The sequence below is a fragment of the Rousettus aegyptiacus genome, unplaced genomic scaffold (genome assembly GCF_014176215.1).
Source record: "Rousettus aegyptiacus isolate mRouAeg1 unplaced genomic scaffold, mRouAeg1.p scaffold_m13_p_6, whole genome shotgun sequence".
NCBI lineage: Eukaryota > Metazoa > Chordata > Mammalia > Chiroptera > Pteropodidae > Rousettus > Rousettus aegyptiacus.
Window position 1 is genome coordinate 9,013,097 of NW_023416309.1, and position 23,010 is coordinate 9,036,106.

The 23,010-nt window shown below is 52.8% G+C and overlaps 1 protein-coding gene across 9 annotated transcripts in view; it reads right to left on the reverse strand.

Moving 5' to 3' along the window:
* ZMIZ1 (zinc finger MIZ-type containing 1) overlaps positions 1-23,010 on the reverse strand; it is a 231,613-nt gene that overhangs the window by 59,183 nt on the left and 149,420 nt on the right. The window contains exon 1 of one of the 9 annotated variants that reach the window (XM_036222300.1): positions 8,000-21,356. The exons of the other annotated variants lie outside the window; for them this stretch is intronic. The gene's annotated coding sequence lies outside the window, so the exon portion shown is untranslated. Of the gene's footprint in view, positions 1-7,999; positions 21,357-23,010 lie in introns of those variants that run through there. 9 annotated transcript variants of the gene reach the window in all.

Below are 23,010 nucleotides of genomic sequence, written 5' to 3' on the forward strand. Positions count from 1 at the left end.
GGTGAGAGAGGAAGCAGCATAGGCTCCTGGGACCTCCCTCCAATTCCTAGAATTTCCTGTCACTGAGTGCCTTTTCTGAAGCCCTCTGGACAGCTGGAAGCCAGGCCTGGCCCCATGGGCCTTACCCCAAGAACCACCTTAATATGGCATAGCTCATGAATGCTCTACCCAGAAAGCATCCCATATAATCTGGGGGCTCAAAGACCCCAACAAACTCTCTGTGGATCTCAGAGGGAAGAAGTTCATGAGCAAGTCACCCAGAGGGTTTCAGGAGTCCAAGGTGCAGACTTACAGCTCCTTCCCCAAGAGGGAAATGAAAGTAGGTGTGTGCTGGCCCATGCGTACTTCCTTCAGGGCTAAGACACACACTGGGACCTCTTAGATGGCTGTCACTGGGGGTCAGAACTACAGTTTCTTATCAGGACAAAACAAGGGAAAAATGCACTCGCACCCTTTTCTCCCCCACCAGCCTTTTCAGGTTCTCCTGTTGCAGTAGTCACAGTCACACAGGAGGAGAGACAAGCCCCTGGGTGGCTCACACTTTGCACTACAGAGCAAGTTGTCTCTGGTCACAACGCACAGTGAGACGAACATATTGGAGACAAGGAAACAGGCTTGAGATGAAGGTGGGACAAGGAAGAACCAAGTCTCTTGGACTTGGAAACTCAAGATAAGCCAAAAGCCCAGCTGGTTTGGGAGCTAAATGTCTGCTGTGCAAAATCAAGTTCAACACGATAGTAATGTGAGCTACCACTTACTGCGCAATTACTATGTGCCAGACACTGAGCTAAGCACTCTCAGTCTCATCTTACTTACATCTCATTGCAACCATGTCAGGCAGAGGCAGGTACAGGCAGCTCTAACTTTACTGATTAGAAGACAGAGAGTTAGACAAGTTAAGTGACTTACCAAAGTTACTCAGTAAACGACAGATGTGAGTTTCATAATTACTCTTCGACACTGTCTTGGGAAGGACAACGGGTGGCCCCATTTTGAGAGCCCCAGGGGATAGGGCAGGGAGGTCCTTTAGAACCCTGTGCTTCACAGAATGGACCAGGGGCAAGTCCAGGCGCTGTGCATCTGGGTGGGGGTGGGGGTAGGAGCAGCCGCTGGAGCTGCTAACAAGGAGGCAGGCAGACTGTTCCATCTTCAGGCCCTGGGACCCTGCCTCCCTATAGAACCACAATGACAGAGCTACAAGGGCCCCAACAGACCCTTAGGCACAGCACTGTTCCAACAGAACTTTCTATGATGATTGAAATGTTCAACCACTGCGATGTCTGATGGGGCTGCTGAGAACTTGACATGCGGCCAGTGTGATAATGAAGAAGTGAAATTTTAATTTCACTTAGTTTTTACTAATATACATTCAAATAGCCACATGTGTCTAGTGGCCATTCTGTAGGCTAGCACAGTAAATCCAGTGCTTCTTCCTACAGGTGGAGTCCCAGTGAGGGCTTCCACACATCACATGGTCATCTTGGGAGGCTAGAGCTGGGCCGAGAACTCAGCCCCCTCCATTTCTTCCTGGGTAAGCCTTTGTTGTGACCCCATCTATGCCATGGGCTGGTCATTTAAGAGACACTGAGCACCCAGCACTGAGACAAGACGTGGATGTCCTGTCCTGCTATTCACAACCTAGAGGGGCCGGTACTCGGGAGGGCCAGTTACCACATAAAGTGAACTGACATAAAGTTTCGGGTCCTGGATGTAGAAAGGAATGAAAAAGAATGCTGGGAGACAGGGTCCAATGTCTGTGTGCTGGGTGCTGGGGGCAGGGGACTGGGAAAGGCTCCTAGATGGTGACAGGAGAGCAGGGCCTAGAAGCAGCAGGATGAAAAGACAGAAAGAAGGTCTCATTGGGTCCTTTTTCCCCCCTCCCCCCTGAAACGTATCCCCACCCCATTTTCATAGCCCTCCCTCCCACACATAGGGACTGAACCAGACCCTGTTAAATCTGTGCACACTGAATCCGCCAACCAGATTACACCCTCAGGAGGTGGAGAGGGTGCCTATAAATCTCCAGCTGCCTCAGGCACTGACTGAGGAAGCATTGAGAGGGCAAGGGCAGGAGGCCAAACTCTACAAGCCCAGAGGCTGTCCCCTGTCACCTGTCCCCTCCAATCCTAGCCCCAGGGAACTGCCTAGCTGTAACCCCTGAGAGATTGGGGCCAGACTCCACAAATATGGCCCTTTTATCCAGGAGGGAGCAGAGGGTGCCAAGGGGAGGTCTGGACAAGTTCCACCAAGTTCCCGGAGCTCCTCAGAAGAAGAGCTGTCTGCCCTCGCCCCCCACCACGGGTAACCGCAAAACAGGAACCCTGCAACAAGACAGGCTTTCCATTGCGTCAGCAGAGGCAGGGACATTCCCGCAGCAGAATTCCGACCTTGCATGGCTCCTCCACTTTCTTGCATGGATTCCTGTCTGCAATTCAGCAGCATCCCACTCCTGGTAGCATTAGGAGGCACAGTGGCCTCTTTGGCTCCAAAGCCTTTGATTGGCTCCCCATTGCCCCTGGGATAAAATCTGTGCTCCCCTGTGGGCTTTCAGCAATGGCTCCCCTTCCTGTGCTCACCTCCACAGCTCCATTTGGAGGGACATACTCCCGTCTCCTAACGTGCCACACCTCTCCTGATTTCCCAGCTTTGCAGCTACTATTCCTTCCACTGATATTTATTCCCCTTCTGGCATAAGACCCAAATCCCATTTCCAAAATCAAGTTCCACCATGGAAGAGTTGCAGACTACTCTAGCCCTAGAGTCACCATTTCTCCCTCTTCTATAGCTCTTAAGGTATAGAGTGTGGGCCTCTGCTCATTCGATTCTCCTTGCCCTGCTGCATCTTAATATTGTATTCTCAGATGCTGGTGGTAGCACCCCAAAGTAGGGCCAAGCCTCTTTCTGTCTTTTGCCTCCCCCCACCACACATACCCTCTAGCACAGAACAAGTAGTTGAACTCTTGGAGTACAGTCTCCCTTTTACATATGAGAACACAGCAATTTCTCAGTAGAGATGACAACAGAGGCCCCCAGAGGGGAAATGACTTGCCAAAGGTCACACATTAATTTGGCACCAGATCACAGATACGATCACGTGAGGGCTAGGCCATGAGAGCCATGTTTTCACGAAGACTGTCAGAATTATCTGGGGGAGCTTTACAAAATCAAAGCCAAAGCCTTATCCCAGAACTACTGAATCCCCACGGTGATGGTGGAGCCTTGGCTTCCTAGAATGTGGGTGTCCTAGCTAAAGCCCCTAATTCACCACATATGCATGAAGCATCCACTAATGCCCCAGGCCAGGCACTGACAGGCCTAGCCTTGCAATGGGAGAACCCAACAAGGTCATGGAGGCTCAGAGAAGCCCCTTAACTGGCTCCAAGCAAGAGTCAGTGCCACAGCTAGGGCTACTAGGAAGAAAAGTAAGAGCCGGCTTCCTGAACCTGCTCGGGCGGAAGGGCAGCAGACTGCCTGGCAGGCCTAGCCTAATGCTCTGGGCAGTAGGGATGGGGGTGGGGCAAGGGGGTCAGGGCCCAGCTCTGTCAGTCGTTCCGAAGGGCACATAGTTCATTAGACTTTGGGGACCAAGAGTGCTTTGGGCATCCCCAGGGCAGCCCACCTTGACTCCAAGGAGAGGCATAGTGCAGGGGCCTTGAACACCATCCTTACCTCACTCAAATGGGACTGGGAATCTGGGAGTGTCACCAAGGGTCCTCTCAAGCTCCCTTGGATGGGCCTTAAACACCCACTTTCAGGTGTGCTGGGGTCCCTGGCAGAGTGCTACCCCCTATTTAGACCTTTCCCTTCAGATAGCTCAGGGCCAGGCAGTGCTAGAAGCTGCAGTGAAGCCTAATGCTGGGGGGAGGTGGGTACCTAAGGACACAGGGACAAGGCCAGAGACAAAGTGACCTCGCCTCAGGGCTAGAGCGAGAAACTGAAGCAAGGCACAATTAAATCTTATATAAACCTCAAGTTCAAAATGGCAGACTGATTTGCAGTGGACCATGAGAGGGCATTAACTCCACTCAGGCCTGCACTGCCGTGTGACATTGGGACAGGAAGTCCCTCCATTCATCAGGCAGTGGGCTGGCTGTCCTTTCCTGACTGTGGTTAGTGACCTGGGAGCTCCCAGAGAAGCTACAAGTGTTTCAAGGGTAGGGGCCTTGTTTTTCCCTGAGCAGGCTCCCTTGTGAGGCTCCCCTGTGAGGCTGCTTCTCTGCCAGGCCCTGAGAGAGCTTCTTCCTGCAGCTGAGGCTTCTGGGGAAAGTACGGCAAAGGCCTGTAACATGAGGGGCAGCAGGCTCTGGCAGGGTGGGAGCAAAGGGCATTCAGTGCTGCCAAATGTCCCCAAATTCTTCTCCCTCTTGGGCTGGGGACTGCACACCTCTTTCAGGGGTGGTATTGACAAACCTGGCCATAGGCCCACTGACAAGGTTCTCCCCCGGTGAAGAGGAGCCAGTTTCTCCCTCAGGACCTAAGCTGCATTGATCAAGGTAAACACCTCCCTTGCCCAGAGAGCCTCTCTCCCTCTCCTTCCAGCTCTGCCAGCACAGAACTCTCTGTTCCCGGGGATCTGGGGCTGAGCTGGCTCTCCCGCCCGATCGATGGATGATTTCACAAAGACTGACGCCTACTGGGCACCAAGACGGTCCTTAGGGAGGCCTGAGGCTGCTCCCGGGACTGCTGCCCACCCTTACTGCCTGGCTGACCTCTGCTAGATGGCAAAGCACTGGCAGAGGAGTTGGAGACCTGGGGCTCATGCTGCTCCCTGGGTGACCTTGGGCAAAACTAAACCTCATCTTTCTCCTGTGCTAAAGTAAGTAGGAGCACTTGGCTTGTCTATACTCCCCTCACTGCAAGACTGTCAGAAAATAAAGTGCTAAGAAAATGGAAGGTGCCTTTATTGAACGGACTCACCCTGCACTGTCACACTCGGGGCTCCTGGTCTAGTGTCCTTAGCTCACTTCTGTCCCTAAATCTCCATCCTTCTATACGAAAGCTGTCCAGTGGAACTTGCTGCCACACTGGGAATGTTCTATAATCTGAGCTGCCCAGACTGGTAGCCACCAGCCACGTGTGGCTGTTTAGCATTTGAAATGTGGCTAGTGCAAATGGGAAACTGAACTTTTACTTTTAATTAATTTAAGTTTATAAATAGCCACATGTGGCTACCAGACTGGACTGCAGTTCTAGACACAGCTCCACCATCCTTACTCTCTGAGGTGTGACCCAGAAAGAGCCATCAGGAAGCTGCCAGGCAGGACTCTGGTTGAACATCTGTGGGAGCGACTCTTTCAGTCTGACTGGCTAACACCAGACTAGAGGCTCATCTTAAGAGTTCCCAGGGACTGAGCATGGTCTGGGTTCTGAATGTTCAGCCAACACGGACTTAAATCCAGAAGTGTACTTTTAATCCCTGCATCACCTCCCTATTCCAGTAGAGAAAGCAGTACCTGACCAGTTTTCTGCTCCACAGTCACTCAGCAGTCACTGAGCGTTTACCACCAACCCAGCACTGTGGTTGGCATGGCTGGCAAAAACAGTGATGAGTAACACTGCCCTGCCTTCACGGAGCTCACAGTCAAGGCCTTGCTCCAGTCGGAGTGATGACTGGCTTCCTCCATCCCCTACTGAGTGGTCAGTCTCAGGCCCATCAGTTCTTCTATCTGAAACTGGGGCTCCCAAGTCCTGCATACAGATGCTATAGTGAGAATTAAGAGGCAGGTGAAGGGGCTCTGGTAGACGGGGAGGCTGCGCAGGGGAGCAGGGACAGCATTATGAAGCAAGTCTCAAACTCTGTGCAGGCTGCTGCTTCCGGTAGAGACCCAGATTCTCACCAAAGCATCGCTGTTTGGTGGTTTCTCACTAAGGAAGTTCAGGGTAAAAATAGCTCAGGAGGGGACTTGATTCCAGCTAGTGGGGGGATAGTCACTGCCTGGCTAACACACAAAAAAGGGAACAAGCTTATTAGTAGCCATGTGGACCCTAGACTCACCACCCCCTGCCTGCCCTCCAACCCCACACACACTGTGGGACAGGGTCTTTTGCTCTGTATTGGATAAGAGAGAGGCTTCATGACTAGAGCTCCAGAACTGGAGTGGCCTGAGTCCCTATACACCATCTGGGGTCACCCTGATTTCAGGATGGCATCACCTTGCCCACTCCAACTCATTCCCTGGTGAGATTTCTGGCACATTCTGCAGCCCGCTCTCAAAGCGGGCCATTAAGAAGCACTCTGGCACCAACTCCTTGCCAGCTGCCTCACAAAACCTTCCTTTTGGAATAAGCCACCAGTCATGCCCAGTGCCCATCTGGCAGTCCAGCCCGATGTTCAAAGACACGGGACCCCGGCCTCCACTCTGAGAATCAAGGGCTCCCGAAGCCCATCTAAAGAGGGGCCACCTCCTTCTGCTGGTACAAAGGGTTAGGGCAGAGAAAGTCACATCTCTGACCTCTCCTAGTCTCCCCCAAGCTCCTTTCCAGTTGGACCCAGGAATTGGGACCTATCTAGTGCCCTGGGCACCAAGGCTTATAAGATCCTAACACCAAAACTACCATCCCAAACCACCTTTTAGCCCCAGGGCAGTGCTCTAAGAATTCCATTCTCTGAGGTCTTAAAGAAGGTCTTTACAGCATCCCAGAAGGGCCCCTTCTTGCCCTCCAGTCAAACCGGTCTCTCTCCTCCTCCATCTGGCTTCCCAGCAAACACTTCTAAGAAGTCTGTTCTGCACCCACCACCACTCCCAGCTCCCTGCAGCAATGGTGGCATCACCAATCCCCGTGGGGGGTCTCTGGGCGCTTTTAGCACTAGGGTTGCATCCTGACAAAGGAGCAGCTTGAAGTTAAGGACCCTCAGCCGCTGCCTCCACAGAAACCTTCCTGGCCATTCTTATTTTTGCAATAGGAGCCCATCGAGAAGGGAGCCTTGTAAAATGTCTGCTGGACAGCCAACACTTCACCTTCGGCGAAGGGGTGTGGGGAGCACCCTGACTCCAGGCTCTGAGGAGATATGAGGTCCCATTCTGTGGGCGCACAAAACGGGCTCGGTGCACGCCGGTGCCACTCTCGCGGCCAAGCCTCGGGCTGACACCATGCAGCACACGGCGCTACCCACAATGCACCGGCCCTCCTCTGTCACACACAGGCACGCACACTCACCCCCGCGCCCGGAGGGAGCCCCGGCCCGGCCCGCGGGCGACCCGGCGCCGACCCCTCCAGCCACGCACTTACCTGGAAGTTGCACCGGCCGCGGTCCCGCCCTGGCGCCCGCGAGGACTGGGGCCCGGCCGGGGGCGGCCGCGGCGAGCGACTCCGGGCAGGGTTCAGCCTGCGCCGAACAAAGGCTGCGCGCAGGCAGTGGGCGCCGCCTGCATCCCCGCTCCGCGCCCGGGCGGCGGCGGTGGCGGCGGCGGCGCGGGGCCCCGGGCGGCTGCGGCGCCCGCTCGCTCCGCGCTGCCCGCTCTGAGGGCGCTCTGGCTCCCGCGCTCCCGCTCGCTGCTGCCCGCCACCGCCGCCGCCGTCCGGCTACCGCACCGCACACATCAATTATTCATCGCCCGTCTCCAGCTTCTCGGGCGAAGCCAATCACAGGCGGAGGCTCCGCTAATGGGGCCGCCGCCGCCGCCGAGTAGGCAGCCAGCCGCGCGCCCGGGCGCAAGCGACAGCCCTCCGGGGACGGGGATGGGCCGGGGGCGCGCGGGGGGCGGGGGCGCACTGGGCGCGCTAGCGAAACTTCCCACGGCCCGCGCTCTGTGCCACGCTCCCGGACTTCGCCGGCGCGACCACCCACCCTGCGTGTGCCCGCGTGGGGCTGGGGGCTCGGGGAAGGCCGGGCGCGCCGCGCGGCGGGGGGAGGGGACGGAGGAGGAGCGCGGGAGGAAGATGAAAGGCTAGCAGACCTGCTTCAGCGTCTCCAGGGAGCCCTGGCTCTCGCGCGCCCTCCCAGCCCCGTGAGCCTCGCCACCCGCACCCCCGCCCCAAGCCCGCCGCCTGCACTTACTCGCGCACAGACCGCCGACCCAGCCACTTTGCTGCGAAGGAGCTCAAGCGAGTATGAATCGGAGGCAGCTCACATTTCAAACTTGCACGTAGGGGTGGTGCTGGTGCACGCTGCCGCGGAGAGAACGTACCGCCCGACCAGCGGCGCTCCAGCCTCCGGGCGGGGGCGGCGACCAGGCCCTCTTCCCTCCCCCGCCTAGGCAATTAATTGGAAGCAACACTTGTGGGAGTGGGGCTCCCAGAGCGCTGTCGCCCCAGGGGGCCGCCGGGAAGGCGCTGGCAGTGGATGACTTAGGGTATCTCTCGCCCCCCACCGAATCTTCCCTAGTGGTCACGCTAAAGAGGGTCCCCCGCGGGAAAGGGGCGGAGAAGGGAGCTGGCCTGGAGACGGCTTCGGCCCGGGGGAGGGAAGGGGGCGGGGCTCGACCGGGGCATCCGGATTGTGACCTCTATTTAAAGGATTTTCAGAACGGGTTAGGGGCGGAGAAGGCAGGCGGCATGGCATCTTCCCAGGCACAGGGGCCTCTGCCACCCTGGGATTTCCCGAGCGTGTAGCCGAGGGAAGGGTGAGCGGGCGCACGTACGCTTGAACTCCTCGACTTCGGGGAGTTCCTGTGCCCCCGAGCCAGAAGCCGTAGGGAAGCCGGGGGCGGCTTCTGAGCGCGGCCGCGCCCCGCCCCGGGAGCTGCTGCCTTCCTGATACTGCATCCTGTGGTGACCGCGGCCTCTTCCTTCCAGCCTGTCTCATGGGCTTCTGGTGCTGAGCCGAGCTTGCCCCCTGGTATACCTCTCCGCCAGGCCAGCATCCTTGGAAGCCCACTCGCAGCCCTACGCAGAGGGGCTCTGCGCCCCTCCCTCCTTTGTGAGCACTGCCCATCACCATCACCCTGGTGCAAGAAACTATATTTTATAGACCCCTCCAGCCCTGCCCACCTGACAGTGAAAGTTTCTCCAATGGTGACCTAACTGTCCTAAATGATTAGGAAGGTAAGTGGGGCCCCATCATTCACCCTAAATAACGGTGGCCAGAACTGTCTTTAAAATCTCTATTTTGGACTAGCTTGCTTTTGCTCTCTTTCCTCTCATGGGGAATTGACCAGGCCCACTAGCCTTTGACTTTGATAATTTTGACTTCATTCTTGGATTACCCCACCGCACCCCACCCTTTTCAGTCTGAGCCTCAGGCTGGCCCCTAAACCTTCCTGTCTGTCCTACTGCCCACCCTAGAAGTGGCTGAGACAAATCACTTATCTAGAAATTATGTTCTTGCTCCTTGTTTGACATAAACGGTTAGCAGTCTCTAATCCCACCCACTGCCACTTGAAAGACCACTTTTGGGGATGGCGTTTGGCAATACAGTTATGGGGCTTTCTCTCTGAGGATCTGGTTAAATGGATTAGTTCAGACTTCATAACTTACTGCCTTTTGGACAAGAACTAGCTTCCTGCAAGACATTAATTGGTGTCCCTTGGTGGGTCAAGCCTGGGGCAGCCAGGAGAAGGACTTCTCTGCTCCGCATGAATTCTGCTCTGCTCATTTCACCTTCTTGAAGGAGCCTTCCCACATCTTGGGTTAGAATGGCTTCCTTGAGGACTGTCATTTATTCACTGAGATGTTCACTGGGGGCCCTGCTCTCCCACAGGGTTTGGGGTCCCAAGAGGGAAGAAACCTGTGGCCCAAGGAAGCCTCTCTCATCTCTCTTTGGGTGGCCCAGTCTCCATTGCAGATCCCCACGACAAAATGTTCAAAGCCCATTGTTCGGCCAGTGGCACCCAGAAACAGATGGGCATGATAATTTGGCCCACTTTTCAGAAAGAAAAAACTGAGATGGATGTCCCTCAGACCGGGTTCTAGCATTAGTCTTGTTTTAACATCATGTCAGGGCGCAAACCTCGATTACACAAAATCCTAAATCTCCATCCTTCTATACTAAATAACAAGATCACCTTTCTCCTGGATCCTCCCCTCCCAGAAGTTCTGTGCAATGACAGTTCACAACGGTAACCTTATTCTTAGTGCCTGCTGAGCCAAAGACCCAAATGTTTGGAACTCCCAGGTTCATTCTTGAAATACCCTGTCCATGTTGGTGCCATGTGGCCAGCCCCAGGCACTGAATTCAGAAAAACCAGTCTTATAGGTTGAGCCAGAATTTGTACTGAAATGGGCAGAATTTACACCAGAGGGGCACAGACCAGGCTGCACTGCCTGGGAAACCAATAAGACAGCCCCAGCGGTCCCCCTCCCCCACCTCGAGGGGACTCACACTGAGAGGAGCCCCAGGGTGGGGTAGAAGAGCATTGACATGCTAATATTTAAGCTTCTCAGGCCTGGGATCTACTGTTTTTGACTTTCCCCAGGTAAGCCAGAAAAGAAAAGAAAAAAAAAGTAAATACTCTCCACCAGCAGATTTAAGTAATTAGGAAAACAAATTGCTTTCAAGCATGCATTCACCAGCCACCACAGAAGGCCTCCTGGTCAAAGCTAGGGTTTTCACATGCTAATTTAAAAGCCTGCGCGGTCCTATTCAAGGCCCCATCCGGCCCAATTGGTAGCAAGCTCTTACTACTACTACACTACCGAGTCTACGGAAATCCGGGTACTCCGACCAGTTCCTGCTTCAGAAGGGCTTCTCCCTACCAACTCTACATTCCAACTCCACTTCTCCAACTTCCAAAGATTTGCTCAAAAGCCTGGGGCCTAAATTGGCCCGCTCCACCCCCTGAGCCCTGCCTTGATAAAGATCTACAGGAAAGGGGCGGCAGACAAAGGCGCTCTCCACCTCTGTGCTCAGTCACTCTGCGAGTTCTCCGAGTGACCTCGGCGCGGGGGGCCCAGCCCGGGGGAATGACTTGGGAGGCAGAAGAAAGGAAGAAAAAAGGGAGAGCTGCGGCCCCGGCGCCTGTGCTCCTTGATGAATGCCCGCGAGCGCTCAGGAAGCCTGACGCGGGGATCAGGATCAATAGCGGGTGGTTTTTCTTGCGGGTGTTTGAACTCCTCCTGCTGCGGGCACTCGCGAGGAGGGGCCACCAGTAAATCACAGCACTGCGGCCGGGAAGGCAGAAGGGCGCGGGAGGGAGGATGCTTCCCTCCAGCTGGGGGAGCCCGTCACGGTGGCAGGACCAATCGGGTCATGGGGGGCGGAGACTGTTAGAGTTGAGTCTGGGGTGCCTGAAAAGCCTTCTCTATGATCTCCAGCTTACCTACAGCGCGATGGGCCTCCCAGACCCTGAACCAGACCCTGAACCAGACCAAGCCAATAAGGAGGGAAAAAGCAAAGCCACCTAGGATGTAGGTCACGTAGGGGTCAAAGTGGCATGGTTGGAGGCCTGGGGGCATACAAAAGCCAAGCTCCCTCCCCTGAGACTGAGGAGAGGCAGAACAATGAACCCCTGCGGTGGCTCTTCTGGCATTCATCTTCCTCCAGTAAGCCTTGCTGATTCAGCAGGACTCAACAAGGGTCGCAAGGACTAAGAGATGTCACCCGTGCAGGCTCAAGCAAAGGGAGAATGAAGTATACAGGGAGGCCTGTGGATGAGTGTGACGGCACAAAATGGAAACTCAAGTGGCTTTAGTCTTCTAAAGCAGCCTGCCCCTCTGGGTGCTCAGCTAGGAAGGTGAGCTATCTGCTATCTGCCCATGCCACTGGGATGCCCGCGGCCACTCAGCCACCAGGATGTCTTATTGACAGAGAAACTAGCAGGTAGGGGCTAGAGTGGAGACATGAGCTCAGGACCTGGGCCATCCACCTTCACATAGCTGGTCCTTCTCAGGCCACCTGGAAGGGAGTGTAGGGCAGGACTGTGTCAATAAAGGAATGCACGTACACACTGAGGGTAACTGGCCCTGGAGTGCCTGTCTCACTGCCAGGTCAGCTATCCCAGAAAAGCTCAAGCAGCTGCATTGGGTATGTGTTGACTCAGGGGCTCTGCCTCCAGGGACCTTCTGGGCCTTCTGCCCTCTCACTTCTGAGGGGTCCGGGCATAAACTCTGTGTCTTTGGATAACACTGTTCCCTCTGCCCATTTCCCTTCTTCCCTGGTCATCCTCCTCAATTCTACACATACAGTCTTGAAGAAGGAAGGCACAGATGAGGTTCAGCTCCTGGCTAATGCAGGTATCCCTCCCTGCCAGGCCTCAGAACTCTACCCACACACCAGGACAGCAGGAGGGCACATTCCCACTTGGGACACAGAGCTGGGGCCCCAAGCTGGATCCAGGCCTGTCCATTGTCCATAATAAAGAGCTCATGGTGACAGAGTGCTTGCTAGTTGCCAGCCACGGTTCCAGGCACTTTCCAAGTATCAACATGCCATCCTCACCAACAGCCCTCTCTAATAAGGTGTGATTATTATTTCTTCTCTACAGTAGAAAACATCAAAGCACAGAGAAGTTTAGACAACTTACTGAAGGATTTAAACTATCCAGCAATCTGGCTGCAAAGCATATCGCTAACCATCATACTATATTTCCAAGGTCCAGAGGAGAATGACTGTCAAAGTCACAAAGCGAGTTAGAGCTGTGATGAGAGCTGTGCTCACCTGACTCTTGTTTTATATTCTTTCCAGCATACCACATTACATATAAAATAATTTCTTAGTGTTTCTTTTCCATGTATGGTATTCACTTGACATTTTGGGTTGGCTTGGGGCTCTACCTGAGGGGGGCTTGAGAAATGACAGAGGAGACCTCCCTGGATCTTCCTCCTGTCACTGTACCCCTCCCTTTCCTGGATTTATCTACCAGCAGGGCCCTCATCTCAAACTCAGACTGCATTCTCAGAAGTCTGAATTTGGCTTCTGCCCAAATTTTATTTCATTAAGAAAACAAAACCCACCACTGCTGCCCCACATCTCCACTTAGCACCTTCGAGAAGCACTACAATGGCAAGGTTATAGGGGATCCAGGAAAGCCTCTTGCCAGTCTGAAGGAGGAAAGAGGATGGGGGAGGAAACCCAGGAATCAGGCACAAAATGGAAACTCAAGTGGCTTTAGTCTTCTAAAGCGGCCTGCCCCTCTACATGGAAGGTGAGCTATCTGCTATCTGCCCATGCCACTGGGATGCCCGTGGCCACTCAGCCACCAGGATGTCTTATTGACAGAGAAACTAGCAGGCAGGGGCTAGAGTGGAGACAGGAAGGAACTGTCCACGTCCCTTGAAGCTGAAGAGCTGTGGGAAGAGGCTAAGGCTCAGGAAACATGTACTAACTAGCTGATGGCCCTGGACAAGTCACTCTCAGCTTCCTGGGCCTCTGTTTCCTCCTTTGTAACATGGGAGTAAGGACATCTGACACCAGGTCCTAGGGAGGACCAAACAAGATAACAGTGATGATACAGAGTTTAGGAGGGCGTGGTATTGTGGGTTGAACTGTGTCCCCCAAAAGATGTTGAAGTCAATACCCAGTGCCTGTGAATATGACATTATTTGGAAATAGGCCTTTGCAGATGATCAAGATGAGGTCATTAGGGTGGGCCCTAATCCCATATGACTGGTGTACTTATAAAAAGCTGAAATTTGGACACAGAGACAGACATGTACACAGGGAGAATGTCACGTGAAGACTAGAGTCATGCAGCCACATGTCAGGGAACTACCAAAAGCTAGGAGAGGAGCCTGGAACAGACCCTTTCCTAGAGCCTTCAGAAGGGGCATGGACGTGCCAATATGTCACCTTCATTTTAGACTTCCGGCCCTCAGAACTGTGAGACAATGTATTTCTGTGGTTTAAGCTACCCGGTCTATAGTTTTTTGTTATGACGGCCCTAGCAAATTAATACACATGGTGATCCTGCTAAAAATGAAGTCACAGCACATCTCTGCTTAAATCCCTTCCTCCAGTGGCTCTGTCAGTATAAAAACCCAAGTCCTTGTTATGACCCACAAGACCTGCCTGACCTAGCCTGTCACCTCCATGACCCCATTTCCTTCTAGTCTCCCCCTTGTTTTCTCTGTTCTAGCCTTGCTGCCCCTTCTGGCTGCTAATGCCCCAGAAGCACCCTCACCGGTTTGCCAGGCACTCTTCTCCAGGAAGCCAGCTCACTTCCCACCTCTTGCAGGCTTTCATTCAGGTGACATATTCTAGGGAAGCCTTCCACAGGCACACTGCCCCAAACTGCAGCCCCTCCCGACACTTCCTACAACTCTTTCCTGACCTAGCTTTCCGCTTCGCATTTATGACTGATGTATTTCAATTATTACTGTCTTCCTTCCTAGAAGGCAAGCTCTATGTTAACAGCGACTGTTTTCTATTTTGTACATGTTTTATCGACAGTACCTAAAATATGCCAGGCAGATGCATGATATTTGGTGTATGAATGAAACAAGGACCAACTGCCTGAATGAATTAAGGGAGTCAAGGAATGAATGAGTGAATAGAAGGGTCTGTGCTGCCCTGCTCCTCCTGCCTGCCCACCCAGAGACGAGGTCCCCAACCTGCTGTCTGGAAGAACATGGGTTGTTTCTCAGTGGAAGCAGCCTGCTCAGACAGGAAGCTCAGGCTGGCTAACAAAGGGGCTGCTAGAGGTGGTAGGGAGCTCACCACCCAGGCCTCTAATGAATCTTTTCCTATCGATTTCTGGAGTTGCCTTTGAAGGGAAGGGATGGCCAAGGCAGCTCGAATGTCCATGCCTCAGCAGTCCTGGGGTTTTATTGCTTCTCCCAGGACACAGCTTTGACAGGGGGCTTCCGGACGGCCCCTGGGTTGGACTGACATAAGCTCCCTGCAGTTGGAAAGGCATTTCCGTTCCTGCTGAAGCTGTCTGTCTGCCTGCCTGGCTGTGTGGCACACACTACCGCCCCTCCTCCCCACCCCCGCCCCAGTCTGGGCCAGGGTAGCTGAATTCCACTTTTGATGCTCCCCAGACAAAGGCTCACACAGGCCCCAGGATGGATGCTGTCCACTTTGCAGAAGAAGCAGTGGCGCTCAGTTAGGAGAAGGCTTGAAGGCCACACACACACACTCTCACTCAAGGATGGGGGGCCTGGCAGGGCTGGATATAGGCTACACGAGGAACCATCCAACTGCAGTGTGCCCCCAACCCTGTATCACCTATTATGTCCAGCCCTTTTTTCCTACAAAGCCTCTGCGTGCCCATTTGGAACCATTAACTCATTTAGCATTGCAGTAATGAGGCCCTGGTCTTATTTTTCAAGTGAAGCAAGTGAAGGTCAGAGAGGGCCCAGGGCTTCCTCCAGTCACAGACAAATTAGCAGTAGAGCCAGGACTAGACCCAGATTCCTTATTCCAGAGCTTCAAGCCATCTCTTCCAGTGCTGTCTTCCCACCTACTGCAGTGTCAAAGGTAAAGTGCTAAATGGTAAAGTGCTAGACAGACACGAAGGCTTACTATTCTAAAGGGCTCATGTTCATCAACTGCTTCTTTCTATGAGCTGGTGGGATTCAGATGGGGAGGATCTGCCCCACTCTGTTTCTCCTCTTCACAGGGAGGTTGGGGGTCAGACCCTGGACCTTTCAGCTTCTTCCCTGATCCACAGTGGCAGTCACATATATCAGGAGGATAGGTGGGGGCACCTGATTTGGGCTCAGAAGAAGGAAGGAGCTTCTGACAGTCAGGGTCACCCAGGGGTGGTAGTGAGTACCTTATACACACCCAGGGCATGTAAGCTGAGGATTGAGAGTTGCAGAGGTAATCCCACACTGGTAGGCTTATGGCTTTTCAGGCCCTTTCTCCTTTGGGGTGCTATGATAAGAGAAGAAGGTTGGTTGAGAAGCAGACCCAAGAATCTCAGTGCATTCCGAGCTGTAGTATAGCAGTTTTATGAACTTTCTAAGCCCAGTAAAGTTCACTGGGAATCCGTCATCACCTGGTACATTCCCCTCCCTCCTGACGGTCTATGAGGCAACATTTTCCCTGATACCTGCTCCCTTCCAGTCCCTTGCTCCCAGCCCATGGCGGCTCATGGATCCAGTGGCTTCCTTTGCTCCCCATTGTGGTCCCAGGTATCCCTTACTGCCTGGGGCCCTGAACATGAGCAGACAGGCCAGGTAGGAATGTCTGTTGGGGGAAAATTCAAAGTGGCCGCCAGGGCAGGGCAAGGAGTGGGAGGCCTGATGTTGAAATTGGGATCAGCAGAGCTGAAGTTGGCAGGTGGGAACAGGACACTCCTCCACCCAGAGGCCAAGTCTCAACTGAGATAGATGTTGCCTGGGACTTGGAGGCTTGCTGTGTGACCAAGAGGAGGTCACTGTCTCTCTCGGGGCCACAGCTTCTCCACCTAGTGAAGACACCTAGTACGGATGCTGGAATTCTCTTTGCTGCTGGGGGCACTAGTCTGGCTAAGAAGGCCCCAAGAAGAAGCATCACTACTGAGCTGACCCTCACTGATTCCCTATAGATGCCAGAGCAGGCCAGGCAAGATGCCTTCAGCATACATAATCCCCTTAAGATAAAGAAGCCAGCTGCAAAGTAGTGGGCCCATCATGGTCCCATTTTTGTAAATTTTTGGCAACATATCTATAGGCATGGCATTTTTGGAACACTGTGAGCTCCATAAAGGCAGAGATTTTGTCTCTTTTAATCACTGCAACAAACCTGGTGGCTCTGTACCTGGCCCATAATGGCTGCTCAACATTGTTGAATAATGGTTATTTACCAAGCTGTGATCCTGTAGCAGTGAGATTTCAGCTACTCTTTACTTTCTTCATAATTTTCTGTATGCCTTAATTGTTTATAAGGAGTATGTATTATTTTCTGATTAGATATAAAACCCCATAAAACAACTAAAATTAAATGAATCCAAAGTTAAGACTTTTTCCCCTAGCAAGGTGCTGTGCACCATCTTCAGAACCAATAACTTGAGAGTCAAGCATAAAACAACCCCATGTCATGAGCTTCTGAGGCCCAGCCTGTGGCAGCCTGGGCAGGACTTGGGCAACGGACATCACTGGGTCACTTTCTCAATATACATCCGTCCTTTCCCTCTACAAATGGCATAATTCCACCCCAGCAGTCTCTTGTCACCTCCAAACTTTTCTTTTTCTCTGCCTCTGGCCCCTAGGTCCCTCCTCTATGTACTGAGGCTTTCTAAAAGGCAAATCTGACCATGTCATCCCTTGTCTAAAACATTCCATGGCTTAGCCTCAAGTTCTATCAGAATCAAATTCAAGTTCGAATTTCTTAGCTTGGCACTCAAGGCTCTGGAAGTCTCATCTATGGTCTCTGGAAGGGCCCCCTCTGCTAGCCCCAACCTGGATTGCTCCTGTCTGGATGCCTCCAGCAAGTTCCTTAAAGGCATTCATTTATAATCCTTGGTTTGCCCAGCTTTATTGGAGGCATGCTCTCCCCCTAAACCCACATGCCAATCAAAGAGTTAAACAGTGGTTGGGTACCAGCTTGTAGCTAGGAGGGGAAACTGCCACAAATCCAAGGGTGGCAGGGAAGCTGAACCCCACCATCTCACCAATCTGCAGGGGATGAGGAGCCAAATATCCCTGATGAATTTGAAAGGCGGGACAAGCCATGGAGCAGCGGCCTGAGTTGAGGATCTTAAGAAGGGGAAAAAAATCAGCCCTGAGGATGCTATGGTTTAGGGCCAAGCAGCACTGCCTCTTCCCTGCCTCAGTTTCCTCATCTTGGATGCAGGCAGTATTCTGGGATGCATAGTAGAAGGTACAGCCCTGGGAACCAATCCAGCACTCCTGCTTCTCCCCTTTAGCAAGGGGAGCCCACGCCCCCCTCGGGCCCCAGGCAGACCTGGGAGTGTGGTGTTTAATTGAATTTGGCCTAATTACCTAATTGCACTAAGGAACAAGGCCTCTGGTGTTGGGGGTGGTAGAAAGCCAGGAGCCAAGAGACAGCCTCCAGATTCCCTTGGCATTCAGGGAAGTAGTACCGGGCACCAGCACCTTCATATTCCTTAACCTCCAGGTTGCTTGGAACCTTGAGAGGCAGGTGGCATGGTTCCCATTCCACAGGTGAGGAAACTGAGGCTAAAAGAGAAGCATCTTGCACCAGGACTCCAAGTCAGAAGAAGTAGGGAGGAAATTCGAACCCATATTCCTTCTGTACTTGGGGCCTTTGCACATGCTATTCCTCTGCCTGGAATGCCTTTCTCCACCCTCTTCTCTGGGTAGATTTTCTCCTTGGAGCCATCCTGCTAAGGTCATTTTCTCAAGAAAACCTTATCTGAGCTCTTAAGTTTGTGTCTCCCACCACCTGTCCTTTGTAGAACCCATTACAATGATGACATCATTGGGGGCAGGGTGTTTATTCCAAGTCTACCCCTCTGCCAAGCCTGGAGCTCCTGAAGGGCAAGGGCCACATCTGCCTCATTCACATGGTGTCAAGTATTCAACATAGGCCAGAGACACTGTGGTGTTCAATACATGTTTCCTAAATCAGTGGCTGCATAGTCTCTAAATCCTGCGTCTTCCCAGACACAGTTTGTTGGTTTCCTGCCATCACTGGCCTGAGCCTTGGGGATGGGGTTCTCATCTGCAAGGAGTATTGCACCTGGGGCTATGCTAGGAGTCCCTCAATGTCACAGGAGAGCTAGAGCGATGCTGGGGTAGGCACACCCTTTGAACATACTGGCATCCAAAATGGAGGTCCACTATGTGAGGTACTGAGCTGGAGCTTCGTATGAGATTGCAATGTTGGGAGGTGAAGGGACAGGCCCAGAGTCAACCAGCTTGCAAAGAGCCAAAACTGAAAGCCAGGCCTGCCCAAGTCTGGGACCTGACCTCACCGCCCCTTACCATGCTGTCCTCAAATGACAGAGCGAATGAACAAGGCTAATTTACAAAGAGACGAGTACCTTAATCCAAAGAAAGTCAAGTGAATAGTGGAATTTCAGGGCTCATGAGACAAGGCAGGACAGAGATGATTAGATCCCTTCACAAAGGCAGCTGCCCATTGGGCTAAACACAAAGGCAGCCCTGCCCCCAGGATGCATCAGGCCATTTATCCAGGACTTGGGGCTTGTCAAGCCTCCTGCCTCCTTTTGGGAGGTATCACACTTGACCTAGCACCCAAGTGTGTAGGTCTGGAGAAGGACTGACTGACTGCCTGCGTCTAATTCTAGCCCTGCCACTTGCTAGCTGTGTGGCCTTGAGCAAAAGTATTTAACCTCTCTGGGTCTCAGTTTTTTCTTAACATTTTTATTAAGATGAAAGGAAAGGATGTACATGCAGTATTCTGGGAATACTAGTGTCTGGACATGGTAAGGACTCAATACAAGTAAACTCCTTAATTGATTAGGTATAATAATAGAATAATGGCAGTATTAGAAGTAGCACTTGGCATGGTAGTATTAATAACAGTAATATTAGCAGTAATAGTAGTCGTCTCGGGAGTACCAGTACTAGTAGTAGCAATGGGAAGGGTATTAGTGGTATCATGTCATTTCAGCCCCACTCCTAGTATGATGACGGATGCTGGGAAGCCTGATCCCTTCTCTGTGCCAGTCTCTCAAATAAAAATAGGGGGTTGGGCCAGGTGATCTCGAAAGGTCCTCTGCACTTTGACATCCATGTTAGAGAATAACAGTAACAATAAAAACAATCCTATAGATACTTACTATTTATATTTATTATATGTCTTGTGTTTTCCAAAAGTGCATTGTCTTCCTGCTTCCCCTTTCCTTTCCAGCACAGGGCATCCTCCCCTACCCAGCCTTTTTCCTCTCACACCTGATGTTTTTGAGGGGAGGTTACTCTCTGCCTACCAGTTTTGCCTAAGTGACTAGGATGTGGCAAATGGATAACAAGTTTTCACTACATGAGTTTTCATGACATGTAGGGCACAGCTTCCCCTACGTCATCTCTTCTAGTCTTCAATACCTCTACACAAACAACCCTGGGAGGGAGGTGTGGTTAGCCCCATTTCCTGATGCCATTGTTAAAGCTCAGAGAGGTGATGTCAGTTACCTAAAGTCACACAGCTTGGAAGCAGGGGAGCAGGATGCAAGCCCAGCGTGGCCTACCTGCACAGTTGGACACTCACCATACAGGTTATTGCTACACCTCAAAAGGCCGTGTCTCCCCACTACAGCCCCATTCACATGCTCCTCAATACCAATCCTCCCCTGCTGACAGGGCATGTGGCATCTTTCTGTATTCAGTGAAGATGACACAGTCCCATTTACTCTACAGACTGACCCTTCCTCCTCCCATCAGTCATGGGTCCATCTGCCTTCACCTTGGTCCTCAATGATTTCAGTCACATGCCTCCACTGGCCACCTGAGAGCCTGCCTTCAGTCATGGCTGGACTGGCCAGTGCTGGGTCTTAAATGAGAGGTGGTCAACAACATTACAAACTTCATGAGATCTCTTGTAGTACTGGCAGCCCTGGCTGTTCTGGGCACGTGTCTCTCATTGCCTTAGGTGGTCTTCTGTGCAGTGGCTGCCCTGTTGGGGGCTCTGGGCCCTCTGATCCCCTAGACTCTCACCCTGTATCTTCTACCTAGATGCCACCGCTCTTTGTATCATCTGGCTGTGTGCAGGTGGGAATCTGTGATATGGGGCTGGGGCAGCCTTTTCTGTACAGGAGGGTCCCTGGGACCCCAACACCTGGCCTTGGTTACACCAAGACACCAGAGCCTCAGAGGAAAGAGACGCTGATCTGTGGGGCCACCTCTGTACTCCCTGTCCTCTCTTTAGAGGGGCAGCACCTTTCTCCTCCCCCAGCTTTCTCCCCATTTGGGGGTGGAAGGAGAAAAACCAGATGCAAAAGCCCTGTCCCAGGGGATGGGCACATCAGTATTTCCCTGGAGTCCACTCAGGAGCCTCACGTCCACCACAGCTCACGGCCAAGGGGACAGGGATGTCTGACTGCATTTCTCAGTTGCTCGGCTTCCCCACAGAGCACAACAGCACACCCATTTTCCGCTGTCTGTGCATGGGGAGGTGGAATTTCCCATTTCTCTCCTAAGCCCCATCTGTACAGACTTGAGCCCTTCACACACAGGGCCCCCCCCTTGACTCCTGGCCTCCCAGTAGATGCTTAATTGGGAGGAAGTGATTCTAAACATCTGGTGCGCACATCTGAGAATGGGCTCAAGACCACACAGAGCCTGGAGGAAACGGCAATACATGCAATTATGTCACTTCCTTGGCTGACGGGGTAGTACGAAACAGCAGCAGGCATTTCAGGGGCACAGACCAGGCCTGGGCTGGGGCAGGATCAGGGCACCCATGGAGAGTGAGCCTGAGAGCCCAGGGCAAGAGTCTGCAGGTGACTCCAGGGCAGAGCCGAGCTGCTGCCAGAGGGATCAGTGATGTGTGGAGCTGTGGTCCCACGGGGACAGGGGAGACAAAGAGAATGAGGGAGAAAGGAGAGAGAGGGAGAAAAAAGAAAAGAGAGGGAGGTGTAGAGAGAGAAAGAAGGAGAAGGGGGATTAGGAGAGAGGGAGAGTGAGAGAGAAAGGGTAGGGAGAAGAGACATAGAGAGAGGGAGAGAAGGGAAGAGAGGGAAAAAGATAGGACAGAGAGGCAGAGGACTATTTCACTTGGCTTAGAGAGGCTTCAGGCTTCCAGAAAATGGAGCCTCCCCTGGCGGCCCACCAGTATAGAGCTTCCCCGGGTGCACTGTGGAGGCAGAGGGACCCAGTTTTTCTCAGCCCAGCTGGGATCCTGGGCATGGACTTCACTTTTCTGAGCCCCAGTTTTTCTCTCTGAAAAAGGGGACAGAACTCTTTCTCATGAGCTGCTTTAAGAGTCAAGGGGCTCCCCTTTGAAGGGATGGCAGAACATGGGCTATCTGAATTTTTCCAACCCTATCTGGGTTGGGTACTTTCCATTGGAAGTGGGTGGCCCCAAGGGGTTCCCCTCTTATTCAGCTCTCCCCTTTGCTTATGTGGGTCTGAAAACATTGTGTTTCTCCTAAGCACAACCATGTCTGTGAGCTCCTTGAGGGTACAGGCAATCTTTAGGGTTACCTAAATGCCAATCACCATGTCCGCACATAAAAAGGTACCCATGCACCATTGTGGAAGGGGTGAATTAGTTTATCCTTTGCAGCAAGTCTTTGCTGTCATTCTAATGATCTGCCTGTTTGAAAGGCAGACTCCAAACCCTAATCATTTCTGTTTCCTGCTAGAGATAATAGCGGCTCTTCATCCCAAACAGGTGAGACTGGGTCCTTCAGAATTCCATATAGGAGTCCAGCCCCAGGCACTATTTCCCATCTGGCCAGCTTCAACAAGCCAGGAGATATACCTAGCAATATAAAGAAGTAACTCTTAATAGCTCCTCGAGGAAAGTCATTGGCCAGAGTTTCTAAGCTCTGAGGTCTGTTTCTCTCTAGGCCCAGGACTAGCAAGGGCAGGCATGACCAAGGTGGCCATGCTTCTTTCCAGCCACCTGCCTGGCCACCACCCTGTCCTCAGTGAGGGGAATTACAACCCTGCAGAGCTTCCACTGCCAAACACAAACACCTGGTTGCCTGGGCGGCGCCTTGCCAGGGTGACATGATCCAGATGGTCCCCTGAGAGGCAGTTGGGTTGTCACGGAAATGGAAATGCTGCCTCTCCAGCAGGGAGGCTTGGATTCTAGATCCACTGGACCCCGAGCTTAGAGAAGTGAAGTGATTTGCATGAAGTCACATAGCAAGTGGGTTTCAGAGCCTATACTGCAAGGCAGGACTTAATAATTAGAACAATATATACAGAGTCCTTTTGAGATGCCAGCTTGTGTTAAGTACTTTCATTAGAGGCTGGAGGGTGTGTGGCCAGGGTCACAGATGGCATGGAAGTGATGGAGCTCAGCCTAGGTCTGCCTGTTTCTGAGGCCAAGCTAGAAATCCTGTCCCATGCTGGAGTTCAGATATTGGTTGTGCATGTCCTGAGACCAGCCCTATAGCAGCGGCTGGCTGGACCTGACTCCAGGGACACTGCGAGAGTAGAGAGTCCAGGAGGGCTGGGGGCCTGCAGGCTGAAAGCCACAGTTTCCAGAAGAAGGAACAAGTACTTGGAGTTGAGGCAGGGCCTTCCATCCTGGCCCACACCCTACTTCCCTCATTCTCTTGCTTCTTTCCTTTTCTTCTTCAGTCTCAGGTG